The sequence below is a fragment of the Cibotium barometz genome, chromosome 18, assembly GCF_041138505.1.
Source record: "Cibotium barometz isolate CiBa-2024 chromosome 18, ASM4113850v1, whole genome shotgun sequence".
Lineage (NCBI taxonomy): Eukaryota > Viridiplantae > Streptophyta > Polypodiopsida > Cyatheales > Cibotiaceae > Cibotium > Cibotium barometz.
The window spans coordinates 35,307,314-35,320,750 of NC_141063.1; the positions used below are offsets into that span (position 1 = coordinate 35,307,314).

Below are 13,437 nucleotides of genomic sequence, written 5' to 3' on the forward strand. Positions count from 1 at the left end.
GAAAATATCCATGTAGTACTGCCATTTGTGTGAGAGTGGCTCGTGTTGTGATCCACGTATCCTGTATATATAGTCCCAAGGAGGTGGCGATAAATGTGATCTAAGTAAACACCATCAAGGTCGTGATCAAAATGGATTTGGGTGTAGTGAGTGGTGGGGGGGGTGGGTAGTGTGCACATGAGGGTGAAGTGGAGATGGTGTGGTCGGCGTCGATAGGGGGTGGCAGGGTGGAGAAGTCAAATATGAGGCATGCCAAAGCCGGAGATCCCAGTAGGTAATCCGTGAAAGAACGCGGAACGCGGAGCACCAAGCGAACGGAGGCGCAGCATGCGAAAGACGGCCATCAACCGGCTGGGTCCCCCACCCACCCAAACATCCCATGAGACCACCAATAAAGGTGGGGGATACGGGAAGACCAAGGGACATTTTGCCCTATATAGAGGGGTTAAGTTGACCCCAACCCACTGTGGAATAATAGACTGCCACATGGTAGCGTGAGAAGCGGAGGGCAAGAATTTATTCCAGCACCCCCCTGGATGCGATGCACGAAGCCGAGCAGCAGGAGCGACAAGGCTCTGATACAGAAGATAAGGGGAGACCAAGGGACATTTTACCCTATATAGAGGGGTTAAGTTGACCCCAACCCACTATGTGAGATAATAGACTGCCACATGGCAGTGTGAGAAGCGGAGGGCAAGAATTCATTCCAACAATCCATGGTGCTAGAGCCGCCTTGCTGTGGAAAGCAAGTGAAAGAGTCTGAGGGGGGCCGACAGGGCATCCCGTTATAAATAAGGAGACCGTGTGCAGGCAGCAGCTCCGAGCTCCAGGAGGTATCTCTCAGATAGATGCTGTCACCTTCTTGTCCTCTGGTGATCTCATGAGGCCCATGTCACTAATGTCTAGCTCCTGCAATTTGATGGGGTCATCCAATTCAAGTAGAGGAACCTGGTGGCTCCCTGTAGAGTGGTAGGAAAGGTGACTGGCCATGCTGCTCAGCATAACGGGAGTGGCTCAGTGGGAAATAGCATACTACAATATGGATAGCTCTCTCTCCAGTCAGCTGTAGCCACACCCATAAATACCATGCCTCCTCGTCCTTCCAGATGATGCTAAGAATCTGCCTGAGGTGTGATCTGTAGAGGACCGCAACGCCTCCTTAGCGCCTTGTACCCCTCCTAACATGCGGGTCTCACCTCAGAAGGCTGACTCCCACTCGCAAGAAACACAATTGGGTCCCAAAACTCACTAAACAGCCCTCACCTTCTGGTGTTATTATTAAGTTGATATAAGTACAATACATATCTAAATCCTGGACCTTAAGATATTTCCTTCCTTGCCTAGATGAACTCTAGCCTTGGTACCGAGACTGAACAATAGCCAACCTTGCTGCTCCAAACGCATCCTTGCCAAAACAACCCATCTTCTTAGCAATTCTTTAAAATACCCAATTCTGAAATTCTCTGTAGCACAACAGTAGCCTTCGTTCCTCTACTGAAGTGGAGGGCTGGTGTCTTGGACTTGATGCCACCTGGATGCTCCTGCTAAATCTCTCCTCCCATGTTCCCATGTTGGGAAGTAGATGAGGAATGGGGAAAGAGGACGGCCTTTATATCGGACACTTTCTGCCCCTTCTCCTGGTGGTCACCCTGCTTGAACTGCCCACGACCACGTACCCAATGTGCATGCTGCTGCCCAACCTCCAGATTGCCTGACTTGCCCAGCCACGTGCCCGGATAAGTCCTTTGCTGTCCTGCTGCCTGACTTTGGCATCCAGCTTCTTGACTAATCTACGCTAATGTCTTGTGCCAGGTATTTGGCCTAACAAGCTACCTATCATATGCCTCCCAGTGAGGCCTAAGAGTGGAAACTCTCTGGGTCTCTGGGTCTGTCCAAGCTTCTTTCACTTTTCCTCTCACATGTCATATTTAAGGTACTCTTTAATCTAGCAAACTGAGATTTCCATATTTAAGGTACTCTTTAATCTAGCAAACTGAGATTTCCATATTCTTCTTGAGAGGCTTGAAACAAGACATAATGCTAAATCCTAAACCATTGTCTAGGATTTAAGGGATGCCCCTATCATCTCTCCCATAATACTTACACATATTGTATCACCGTTGGTCTCATGGACCAACTCCAGCCGCCCACCCGCCCCACGTCATTAATAAACTCTCTCTCTCTCTCTCTCTCATGCATAGTTAAAGGTGTGGTGATCCTTAATACAAGATATATTTCCAAATTATGAAATCTACAAGACTACAACAAACACATGTCATGGAGCAAATTTGAAGTGCATTGATAATTTCCTGGCTAGAAATTGAATCAAGGCCAATGAGAAGAAAGAAAAATCACACCTTTATTGTTTGCAGTCTCGGAATGGAATGCAATGCCAGAGCATCTTCGATAAAGTGGGATCCACAAGATTCACTGGATCTCGGAAAGATTCACTGGATCTCGGCGGAGATGCCACGAAGCTTCATCCACAGTGTCCTGTTTGGAACGGAGATTGAAGGTCAGCTCTCTGTGTCTCTGTTTGGAATGGAGATTGAACGTGAGCTCTCTGTGTCTCGATCTCCTCGCCGTAGGTTTGCGTGCCCCCGCGAGAGCTATCGCGACAGCTGATATATGTACCTCCGTTCATCGTCATTATGTACCTCCGTTCATCGTCATTAGTTGGTTAATAATCCAAAATTAATCATTTACATAATTTATCACGTGTCAAATTCTAGTCGTAAACCCCACTTTGCTGGCATGTATAATTTAGTGAAGAGGTGAGAGTTAATTGGATGAGGGGTGAAAAGGACCAAGCGCTTAATGACTCATACTTGAGGGTGAGAAAGGCACCTCAAGACTTATGCAAAAGGGCAATGTCTGCGTATCTCGACATATCTTGTTTCCACGTATGCAGACACTGCCCTATCATTTGGAGGTAGACGGGTTTACACCTAGTCTTCGCACCCACATTTCCCAGAAGGCACAACAATTTGCCTTTGAAGTTCAAAAGGCCTCATTTCATCGAGATTTCATTGTCGCTCCTCTTTTGGGATGTGACATGATCTTAGGAATCCAGTGGTTTCGTCAGTATGAACCTATTCCCAATTGGGAGCAGAACACCTTTATTATCTCTAAAGGTTTTCCTAAGCCTGTCATGATTCGGGGGGATAGGAGCATTCTTGGCATCCCTATGATTTCTCATCTCCAGGCCAATCAAGCTATCCGCAAGGGAGCAGAAGGAGCATTAATTTATGCTCAGACAGCTTCTATCTCATCGATAACCACTATCTCATCATCTTCAGTCCCTCAGTTAGTAGATCTCCTTTCTCATTCAAACATTTTTAAGGATGATCTCCTACCTAGTATCCCACAGTTAGCAGAACCTCCTAGCAAGTTTCCCTCTTGTCTTTCCAAGACTTTCAAGGGCAAGCTAGAATAGCAGTCAATTCTCAAACATTTGAAACATGTTCCTTATGGATACATTTTCTCAGTCACCACAGAGACCACCAAGCACGTAAGTCGCTCCCGATGATGCCAAGTGCCCAGTCATAGGATGTGAAACTGGAACGATCAATTGTTTTTCCTCACATTATCACTTAAGGAAATGTGGAAACCCAACCAACATGGAGAATTCCTTTTCTCTCAAATCTATTGTGAGGATCCATGAGCTTTTGCCACACCAATCCAACCTTTTGCTTTATACCGTAACAATACACATGGAAACACTTTTAGAAGAAAAAATTGGAGCATTACTAGCTTTTACATTACTTACCACATCAACCCAACCTTTTGCTTTGTACCACATCAACCCAACCTTTTGCTTTGTACCACGACAATACACATGGAAAAACTGTAAGAAGAAAAATTGGAGCATTACTAGCCAAAAGTGGAGAGGGTGAGCGTATCTACTAGGGATCAACATAGGATGAGGTCCAGGTTCTTTTGGTCTAGTGGGGCATCATCTGATGTAGTGGCTTCTAGCCTTTGAATTTGTTTATGTGCCTCAAAAATGGTGCTATCTTTTTGTTGGTACAAGAGATCTTGAAATTCATGGTGCATACTATTGGTGATTAGGTGGATATTGACTGGACGTTCCTTGTAAACTTATTTTCTACTTGCACTACTCTTGGACTTGTAAACTTATTAGCTACTCTTGACCTCTGGTGTGATGACCTCTTATGATTGGGGCCCCAGTGAGCTCAACTTTGAGGCTTTCCAATTCTACTACATGAGTTTTGGCTTCTTTGCACATGGTCACTTTTAGTTCATTATTCTAAAGTAGGAGAGCCTCCATGTCATGCGTGCGAGTGTCAGTGTGGTGAGTTCTTTTGTGTAGCCTCAACCAGGATGAGCCTATTGTAGACACCTCTTTGGATTTTTCGAGCTCAGCCTCTAGCATAGCCACTTTCTCCTTGACTTCATGAAGTTGTTAGTGGGAGAGGTTAAGCTTTGTGATCTCCTCCTGGATAAGTTTATGCCTTGTGATCTCCTCTTGGTGGGAGAAGGTAAGCTTTGTGATCTCCTCTTGGATGAGTTTATTCTTTGTTATCTCCTCCTCTAACATAGCCACTTTCTCCTTGGTTTCATGAAGTTTGTTAGTAAGAGAGGTTAAGGTTTGTAATCTCCTCTTGGATGAGTTTGCAGAAGTTGAGTTTCTCTTATTGGTGGAGCATGTGTTTCTTGGAAGATACAATCACGTGGTGGCTGATTTGATGGGTGACCCATTGATGAGTGCTAGTTTGGGAGATGGAGTTGATGGGGTCATTAGTCTCCTCTTGGATGAGCTAGTTGTAGAATTTGAGTGGTCTTATTGGTGGATCATGGAGACGTCACCTAGTCCATACAACATCGCTATTTTGCTCACGTGTTTGTGGCGTCTGGTTGCTTGTGTCAAAGTGACTATATTTCGTGGATCTTTGTCCTTAGGTCTTTTAGAATGTCTTTCATTTTTCAAATTCAAGCATGTTTTAGCACTCCTCAGGGGTTATCCGGTTACATTTCTAGTCCATGCTCAATCGGATGTGGAAAATCTTCTTTTGCTCGAAGCTAAGCGTGGCGATGACTAGTATTAGACATCATTTGGAGCGTCATTAATGAGATGCACTCGATCATTAAGGGGAGGAAGTTATCGATGATGATGTCTCTGGCGGAGGAAGATGACAGCACCAGTGTCAGGCTTGGGGAAGATAGTATCAGTGTTCACTTGGAGGATAGCAGACACATGGGAAGACTTTAATGTCCTGCTAGTGGTAGCCTCCCATGCAGCTTAGAATTTATTGATCATCAGATTGCTGCTTACCAAAGTAGGTGTGGAATTTCCCTCGACATGTCCTACTATTTCTCCAGGTCTAGTAGGTCTGGGAATCTTTTCAAGTCCACTGGTCTCGTTGGCGCAACCTTGCCCCTACAGCTTTCTGCCATGGCTCAACGTGTGTCTCTTAAGTATCCGAAGTTCCATGGTAAGAAGGAGGAGGATTCGGATATACACGTAGCAAATTTTGAAAATACCGAGTTGGCCAATGGCATGCCACTTATCATCACTGTGGTTCAAAAGCGCAACACATTTAGTGGCACATTTGATGGACAAGCGACAAATTGGCATGCACAATATGGCCGAACGCATTTCCAACTTATGCAGCCCTACGCACGATACCGTTCTGCATTGGTTCCGAAAGGATAAGACCTCTTCACAAGTCTTGGAGAAATTATGCTGTCTGAAATAGAAGAGCTTACCAGTGGATTATGCCAGACCACCACTCATGTTACTACAGAGGCTTGCCGGTATAATGGTAGAGTCAATCTTCTACAGCACTGTATAGAGCAAACTCAGTCTGCAGTCTCAGTGCAACAAATAACACCACAATGAGCCCACTATAGGCATACCATAGGCTCGCCCTTATGGACAAGGTCATGGGGGTGCACCAGGTGTAACTTTTTAGTGTTATTACTACTGTAAGGCGCTAGGTCATTGGAAGATGAAGTGTTTAATCTGCAAATAGAACTCCAGAAAACATAAACAGAGAGGTCCACTTCAACTCAGTCTCCAACAATTAATTGAGTGTTGTTTTGGTCAATTTCGAAGGAAGTGGAGCCTCCACATGCCATCATGGTAGTCACAAAGGGTGCAACTCCTAATACTTGATTGGAGAATCATAATCAACCAAGGACAAAGGATAAACCTCAAAATTGGGAGGAGTAGCGATGTGTCCAAAGCCAAGTTGCCAAGTTAGTACACAAAGCACAAAGGCAAGGATCGAAATATGCATATAGCTCCATGGCCAATCACGGTGGTAGCATATTTTTCAAAGGACGTCCAAAGAACACAAGGTGCAGAGTAGAGCCAAAAAGTGCCAGAAGCACCATAAGGGTGCAGGAAAGGTGTACAACAAATCCAAGAAGGGCTGGAAGTATCGTTATGAAGTCAAGAAGCAAGTAAAATAGTAGTAATGAATCCCAAGCAGAATCTGGAGGGATGTAACAATGAGCGAAGCAAAGAGGAAAGAACAAACCCACTCAAAGGGCAAGAAAACTAGGAGTAGTGTGGGCATGAGGAAGGGGTACGAATGTTACCTTGGACTGGTGAAGTGAAGACAGCTAATCCATCAGTAGAGTACAATTTATGGGAGGATGTGCAGAAGATGAAGCTTAATATTACATTGGATCAATTCTTGTGTTTAGCCTAATTATAGACGATGGCTTTTGAAAAAGATCATTCATGTGGAATCGTTGATGATAGAGATTCAGTCCAACAATACTGTGATGAACACAGTTTAATGTGGCTCAATAGAACGAGTTTCAAACAATGATGAAGAAATCCAGAAGTTATAGTGACATTTAAAAAACAAACAGTACTTGAAGTTCTCATTGATCGAGGATTCGGGAAAAATGTGATATAAGAATAAATGACTCATAGCTTAGGCATCACAAATATCCAATTGGTGCCCTTTACTGTCAAGATGGGAGATCAATGGAGAGTGATGCTTGCATGGGCATTTTTCGGTTGTATACCAGATGACCCAAGAAGCGAGGTTTGTATTTGGGTGGCAATGATGCCACACGACCCATTGGACAGCCTAAGCACAAAAGTTGTTACAAAACATTGTTTTATAAGTTGTTACACATTATCATGTCAGCAGACATTCTATCCCAAATTGTGAGCAAGAAGAAGCTGGACAAGAACCACTTCCGAGCATGGAATTTCAGGATGGGAAACTTTGTTATGCAAAAAGGATACTGGGAATTTATTTCAAGTGACAAGAAGGAGCTGGAACTTTCAGAAGAAAATGTCACTTCTCAATTGACGCAGGCTTTTAAGTCATGGCATGAGAGAGCCAACAAAGTGATATATTTGTTGTTTACTAGTGTGTCAGATACTATGATCGGTCATATGTAAGGTGCAACAACATGTAAGGATGTATGGAATACCAAAGCTCGAAGGATCTGGACTTGGACGACAACTAGCCACAAGAGGCGACCTTTCCAACAGTTCCATCTCATGACTCGGCTCCACCAACCCATCGAGTGTATCATCACGTGTTTTCCTTACGGGGTCTCACCCTTCACTTGCCTTCGTAAGCAACTTATCCTTAGTTTAGTTATGATGCTTATTTGTACTTTCTCTTTGTAATTGTAGAGAGCTTCATCTCTCTCCTTTGAGCTTGCCAATCTTCCTCACACTCTACACATCTTGTCTTTGAGCATTGTGTGTGTGTGTGTGTGTGTGTGTGAGTCCAGCTCCATTCTGTGAGCTAATAGTGGTATTAGAGTAAAGCTTTATATAGCTTGTTCTATTTGGTTTTCATCAGGTGGTTAAAGCTCAGTTTGAAGCTCTTCATTTTAGTGTTGTTTTTGAAGCTGTCCTATTTAAGCTTACATTGAAGCTTTCTCTCCCAACAATGAGGGGATTTTTCTTCTTCTCAATTGACTCTTGTTCAAGCTTCTTCTATTTCAATCAACATACGATTCATACCATGATGAGCATCTCATGAGTGCTTTAGGTCAACAATAGTCGGCAACAATTGCAACACTTGAATCATCGGCTCAGTCAAATATGCAGTCTAAGCGATCCGACTTCTCCACCACTTAACTAGGTGATGCATGGCATATAGAATTGCTTGTTTCTACAATCATTTTTGGGTGCAATCGCTTAATTCTTCAACTATTTTTAGATTTACAATTGATGACCAATTGAACCAGTCAATCGATTGGTTCCACTTCTTTGATCACTCGACTCCAATTTTCTCTGTGATTGCAAAAGTCAGATTGTTTATAGGCGATCCAACTTCAACAATCCTTCCTTGTTGATCCAACCTCGATGATTCCACTTTTAATGATCTTTTGATTCTACTCTTTGTGATCAACAGATTCTATTTTTTGTGATCGTTTGATTCTACTTTCTCTGACCGTCTGATTCCACTTTCTGTGATCGTTTGATTCTACTTTCTTTGATCATCTAATTTCAAAGTCGAGTTGCTCGATCCTTCAACGATCCAAGACTTGAATCGATGATCTTACTACTATTTTCCACTCTACAAATGACTTATCTGGTATTCTTTCCAAAGAGGATAAAGTCAAATTACTCCCTCTCCCTATGGAGTTTTATGGTTACAAATTTCCTTGTTACAAAGGGCTTATGGGGTCTTGTTAGTGGTGACAAGCCCCACCCTAGCACAATTGCTCCTATTGCTTCTCAAAGGGGTTATGCTCAATACAACCAATCTGAAGTCCCTCAAACTACTGCTAACCAAAGAAGATGGGACTCACATGATGCTCAAGCTTTGATATTGATTACCTTGTCAGTTAAATGATCGATTATTCTACACATTCACTTTGTAAAACATCCATGCTTGCTTGGAACATCTAAAAACTATATATCAAGCTAAAAATGATGCACGGGTTATTTTTCTCAAAAGGTAACTGTATATTGAGAAAATGTAGGAGAAGGGCTCCATGAATAAACACTTAACCAAATTGTAAGAATTGAGAGAATATCTTCTCAATATTGATTTGATCAATCTTGATTAAAAAAATGGTTAACATCACCCTTAACTCTTTGCATGACTCTTATATGGGTTTCAATACTTTCCTCTGACTTTCTTCGAGAGGCAATGCAGCCCCTCTTACCTATCAAGAGCTTGTTAGCTTACTATTGTTATAGGAAAGAATGCCTCTTAGAGTTTTAACAGTGATGATCAAGCTCTTGTAGAGCCAAGGATAAGGTAAGAAATTTCAGCGCGTGCGAAAGACCAGTTCAAACAAAACTTATAAGGCTAAGGGTGATTTCAAAGGCCAACAAAGGCCACTTATCGATATTGTAAAGAAGGTGGACCTTACAATTAAAAATTGCTTCAAACTTTAAAATAAGGAAAAGAAAACAAAAGGAACCCAACAAGGATTCCAATAGTTCTGCTTCCGACAATTAGAGTTCCAAGAAAGAGGGCTCTGCTAATGTTGTTATCCATGAAGACTTTTCAATAATGGCTACTTGCAGTTATAATTATGAACAAGATGCATGTCTCAGTGTAACTATCTATAATAGTTGGTTTCCTAATAGTGGCGCTTCTAAGCACATAACTTCTCAAAGAAGTTTGGTCAAACATATGGAGACTGTGTAAGGTGAACAAAATTTTGGGACCTAGGTGGAGGGTAACCCCCGGTGCATGCTGCATGCCAATGGTCATAGACCCAAGGATAATCAAGCAAGAGCCTCACTAGTGGCATTAGAGAGAACCTATGATCATAATGATATTTTAGAAAAAGAATGATAAAGCTAAGAATATCTATTGTTATCTTTCAATAATCATGGCTAGAAGGCCAAGTGATGTCTTTTTCTAGAGGGCCTTTACAATGAATGGGTAAATGATTTACAAGTAAGGGAGCGTATTAGTACCATCCAACAAATTCTGGAGCATAAAGCGAAGATACTTGGGGATAATGGGTGGACTGGTTGGACCTGTATTTGGGATGACCAGTATCATCTTTATATTGTGAAGATCCCTGTTGGGGATATAGATGTGCTAGTTCAAAACATTACCATATGAATTAGAAGAGGTTGAACTTCTAACTATTATTGGGTTATAGATATAGATAACTCCTTAGAGAATGATATCTTTTATAGGGAAATATTCGAGCTCTGACAGCTCCTCCCTGCCTATAAAATAGTTATCCTTGAAAAGATTAGGAGGCTTCGTGGTCTTGGGGATTTTTAGGAAGACTTGGGAAGGAAACTTTTGTATATAAATAAGCTTTCCAAGCTTTTTGAGTGATGTAAATGCTTTTTGTATATAAAAGTTTTATGTTTACTTGTGAGAAGGTGTTCTCTTCAAAGGGATATTAAGTTAGCTAAAGAATTTTGTACTTTCTTCTATTTTTTAAGAATCATGCCTACACGATGACCTCAAAGACCTATTACGCATAGCCCATCCTGAGACATTCTCAGGTGAAGGCCCCAATGTAGGGGAGACTCTGGGCAAGTAGATAAACTCCATGTAGGATTATTTTGCCATGGTTGGATATAATGAAACTAGTAAATCGATCATGGTTTGCCTAAAGCTTTGTGGCCGAGACAAGACTTGGTGGAAGTCCACATGTGAAACCTAGCTTATTTTGCCATGGTTGGATATAATGAAACTAGTAAATCGATCGTGGTTTGCCTAAAGCTTTGTGGTCGAGACAAGACTTGGTGGAAGTCCACATGTGAAACCTAGCTTATTAATGAAAATAATCTTACATGGGATCAAATCAAGGTTATTCTTAAAGAGTGATACAACCCTGTCGACTTCAAGTTAAAGAAGATGGATGCGTTTCTCGAATGTAAAAGAAGAGATAAACCTTTAGATGTGTACCATTCAGAGTTTATCCAAATTTCTAAGTATGCACCTCCCTTGATCGAGGCACAATGACTAAGGTGGTTTATCGCTAGCTTGGGACATCCATTAAATTTTGAAATTGAAGCTTTTTAACTGACCTTCATCTTTGATGTTAAGCCCTGAGCTAAGGCCAGAGAAGAAGCCATGTAGAGCCAATGTAGGCTTGTTGAGGTAAGTCAAGCCTCAAAACTAATCTTACCCTTTGAATAGAAAGCATCCTCCTCCTCCTCCTCCTCCTCCTCCTCCTAGAAGTGGGAAATCAGTGGCTCTTTCCCTTTGTCATCGATCTTTGAAGGCATTGTGCCAAAAGATGCTTCTACTAGTTTGTTTCAAAGAGATTCCAGGAAGAAGTTCCCATGAAGTTATCATCGAAGTCAATGGTACTCCTACAACATGGTTCAAAGTTTTTATGTTTTTTGAGCACAAGGCATTATGCAAGGTTGAATCAAGGATCCCTTTTAGGAATCTTCCCATTACCTATTCATCAAAGAATATCGAATGGAGTATCTCACTCTGTTGCTGTTGTCTTTGATTGATTATTTCTCTCACTGCTTGTGTTGACATGGTAAAGTTAATCGACTGGTTCCATTAGGTTCCCTTATGGAAATACCTGATTGTGAATGCAATCTTCAGGGTGTCAAAATCAACCTTGTCTTCTTGTTTCAGTAATTGCCTCTTGGATTTTTGCAACCTTGCCTCTTTTTTCATTCAATCTTTTTTAGAAATTCTACTTCTTGGACCTTACATTTAGCCTTTTTCTTATCCACTTGCTTATGGGGCACTTGCTCTTCCTTCTTATGGTCTTCTTCTATAATTTTTAACTTCCTAGTGAGTACTACATGTAGTTCATTATCATGGCTTTGGATGATTGTGGAGTTACTAAATTTTGTATGCCACAATATTGTTCCTCAGCTCCTCTATCTTTCATCATTTGTGGCTTGCATCAAATTCATCATTATCACGTCATATTTGATAGCTTTAAATAGTTCTTAGAGAGATGATCTTGTTTGTTGTGTAGCTGGGAGCATTACTGTAACCACATTGGTTTACATTATGCTTGTATGTTCAGTTTGAGGGTTTCATTCCTTTTTTGAATGTAGATGTGGTCTGTGTCCCAATCATGGACCATTCAAGTCTCTCTTAGGGTCAACCTCCTAGGATGAAGTCATAGGAATTAGGATGCTAAGAGAAGTTCATCACCATGATAGAGTTGTGGAAGCTTAGGCCAAAAGTTTCAATTCTCAAATTTTATAATAACCCCATGTGTTTTGATGTGGCTCTGACTATAAAGCTAGTAGTGTCAAGTGATGGTTGCCCCCAATTTTCCTAGCACTGCCTGGTAATGATACTAACTCTTGCCCCTCCATTTAAGATGGAGGTGATGTGGCTATCCTTATATTTCATAGGGAGGATGGCATTCATGTCATCACTTTCAAAGTAGTGGCCCAACTTACTCCTGTTGATACCCCTGGAAAGGCTTGGTGAATTTCCTCTTCCTTAGCGGATTCGTAATCCTTTGACTCATCCAAGGAGTCTTGAATTGGTTGTTCTTCCATTTCCGCTTTCAACTTTCCATCCATTTAATCTTTTAAGTCCTTCCATAGGCTTGGAATTCCTTAGAGTTAGGAGCCAATAGAAACTTGCACTTAGGAGGAAAGGAAGGCAAAGAATCCATGTCTCTAGGTGTCTGTTCATTATCACTCACATAACCTTCAAGCTGGTAATGGTGTATGGAATGTTTATATGCCCCGTTGAGTACTCTTTGGTCATATTATTATCGAAGAGTTTGAAGGCCATGTCCTCAAAGCTTTTATTCTCATTACCTAATCTTCGATTTAAGCTTTCTTGGGTCATGGGATGGATTGGTTCTTTCTCTATTCTTTTCTTTCTACATTGGCATCCTCTCCAACAGTTGGGACCACAGAGGTTCAACCTCCATTTGAGCTTGGCATGCTCTTACCAATTCTTGGGCTTCTTCAAGTCTACTTTTTTCCTCAATATGATTGGGATACTTTGCCAGCTTCTTAGGCAGGTTGCTAGGGCCTATGACTAGTTCCTCCAAGTCTCTGGCAGGCTGGGGATTTACTTCTTCCTCCAAAGAGGATAAAGAGATGTTAGAAACTGTGTCCTCACCCACATGGTCTTCCCCTTGTCCAATTTTCTTGGTTCTTTGTCTTCTGGTATTCTCGCCTATTCTGAAACTTCATTGGCTTTGGTAGGACTCGGGTTGGGTTATGTGCTATTTGAGTACTGGGATCTAAAGGTTATCTAGTTTTGTGACTAGCGGATTTCCTTCTATTTTGCATTGTAGTCACAACATTGAGAGGAACCACCCATCCCAAATGCTTAGCAAATTAAGGCTAGTACTTGGTCTATGCTCATAGACTAAACCTAGATTACATGCTCTTAATGGGAAATCCTTGTAGATTTCATGCTCTTAATGGGAAATCCTTGTAGATGTGGCCAATGCCACATCCTGTGGAGAGTGTTACTAAAGGTTGTGGTTTGGTTAGTGTGACTGCCATAGCCTTCTTGTTGATGGGACCACTCCGCCACCCCATGTGATCCCTTG

The 13,437-nt window shown here is 41.9% G+C and overlaps 1 protein-coding gene across 2 annotated transcripts in view; it reads right to left on the reverse strand.

Annotated features, from left to right (window-relative positions):
- ATGRIP (Golgi-localized GRIP domain-containing protein) overlaps positions 1 to 2,830 on the reverse strand; it is a 167,492-nt gene extending 164,662 nt beyond the window's left edge. For both annotated transcript variants that reach the window (XM_086812509.1, XM_086812507.1), the window contains exon 1: positions 2,358 to 2,830. The gene's annotated coding sequence lies outside the window, so the exon portion shown is untranslated. The remainder of the gene's footprint in view (positions 1 to 2,357) is intronic.
- Between the last annotated feature and the right edge of the window lie 10,607 nt (positions 2,831 to 13,437).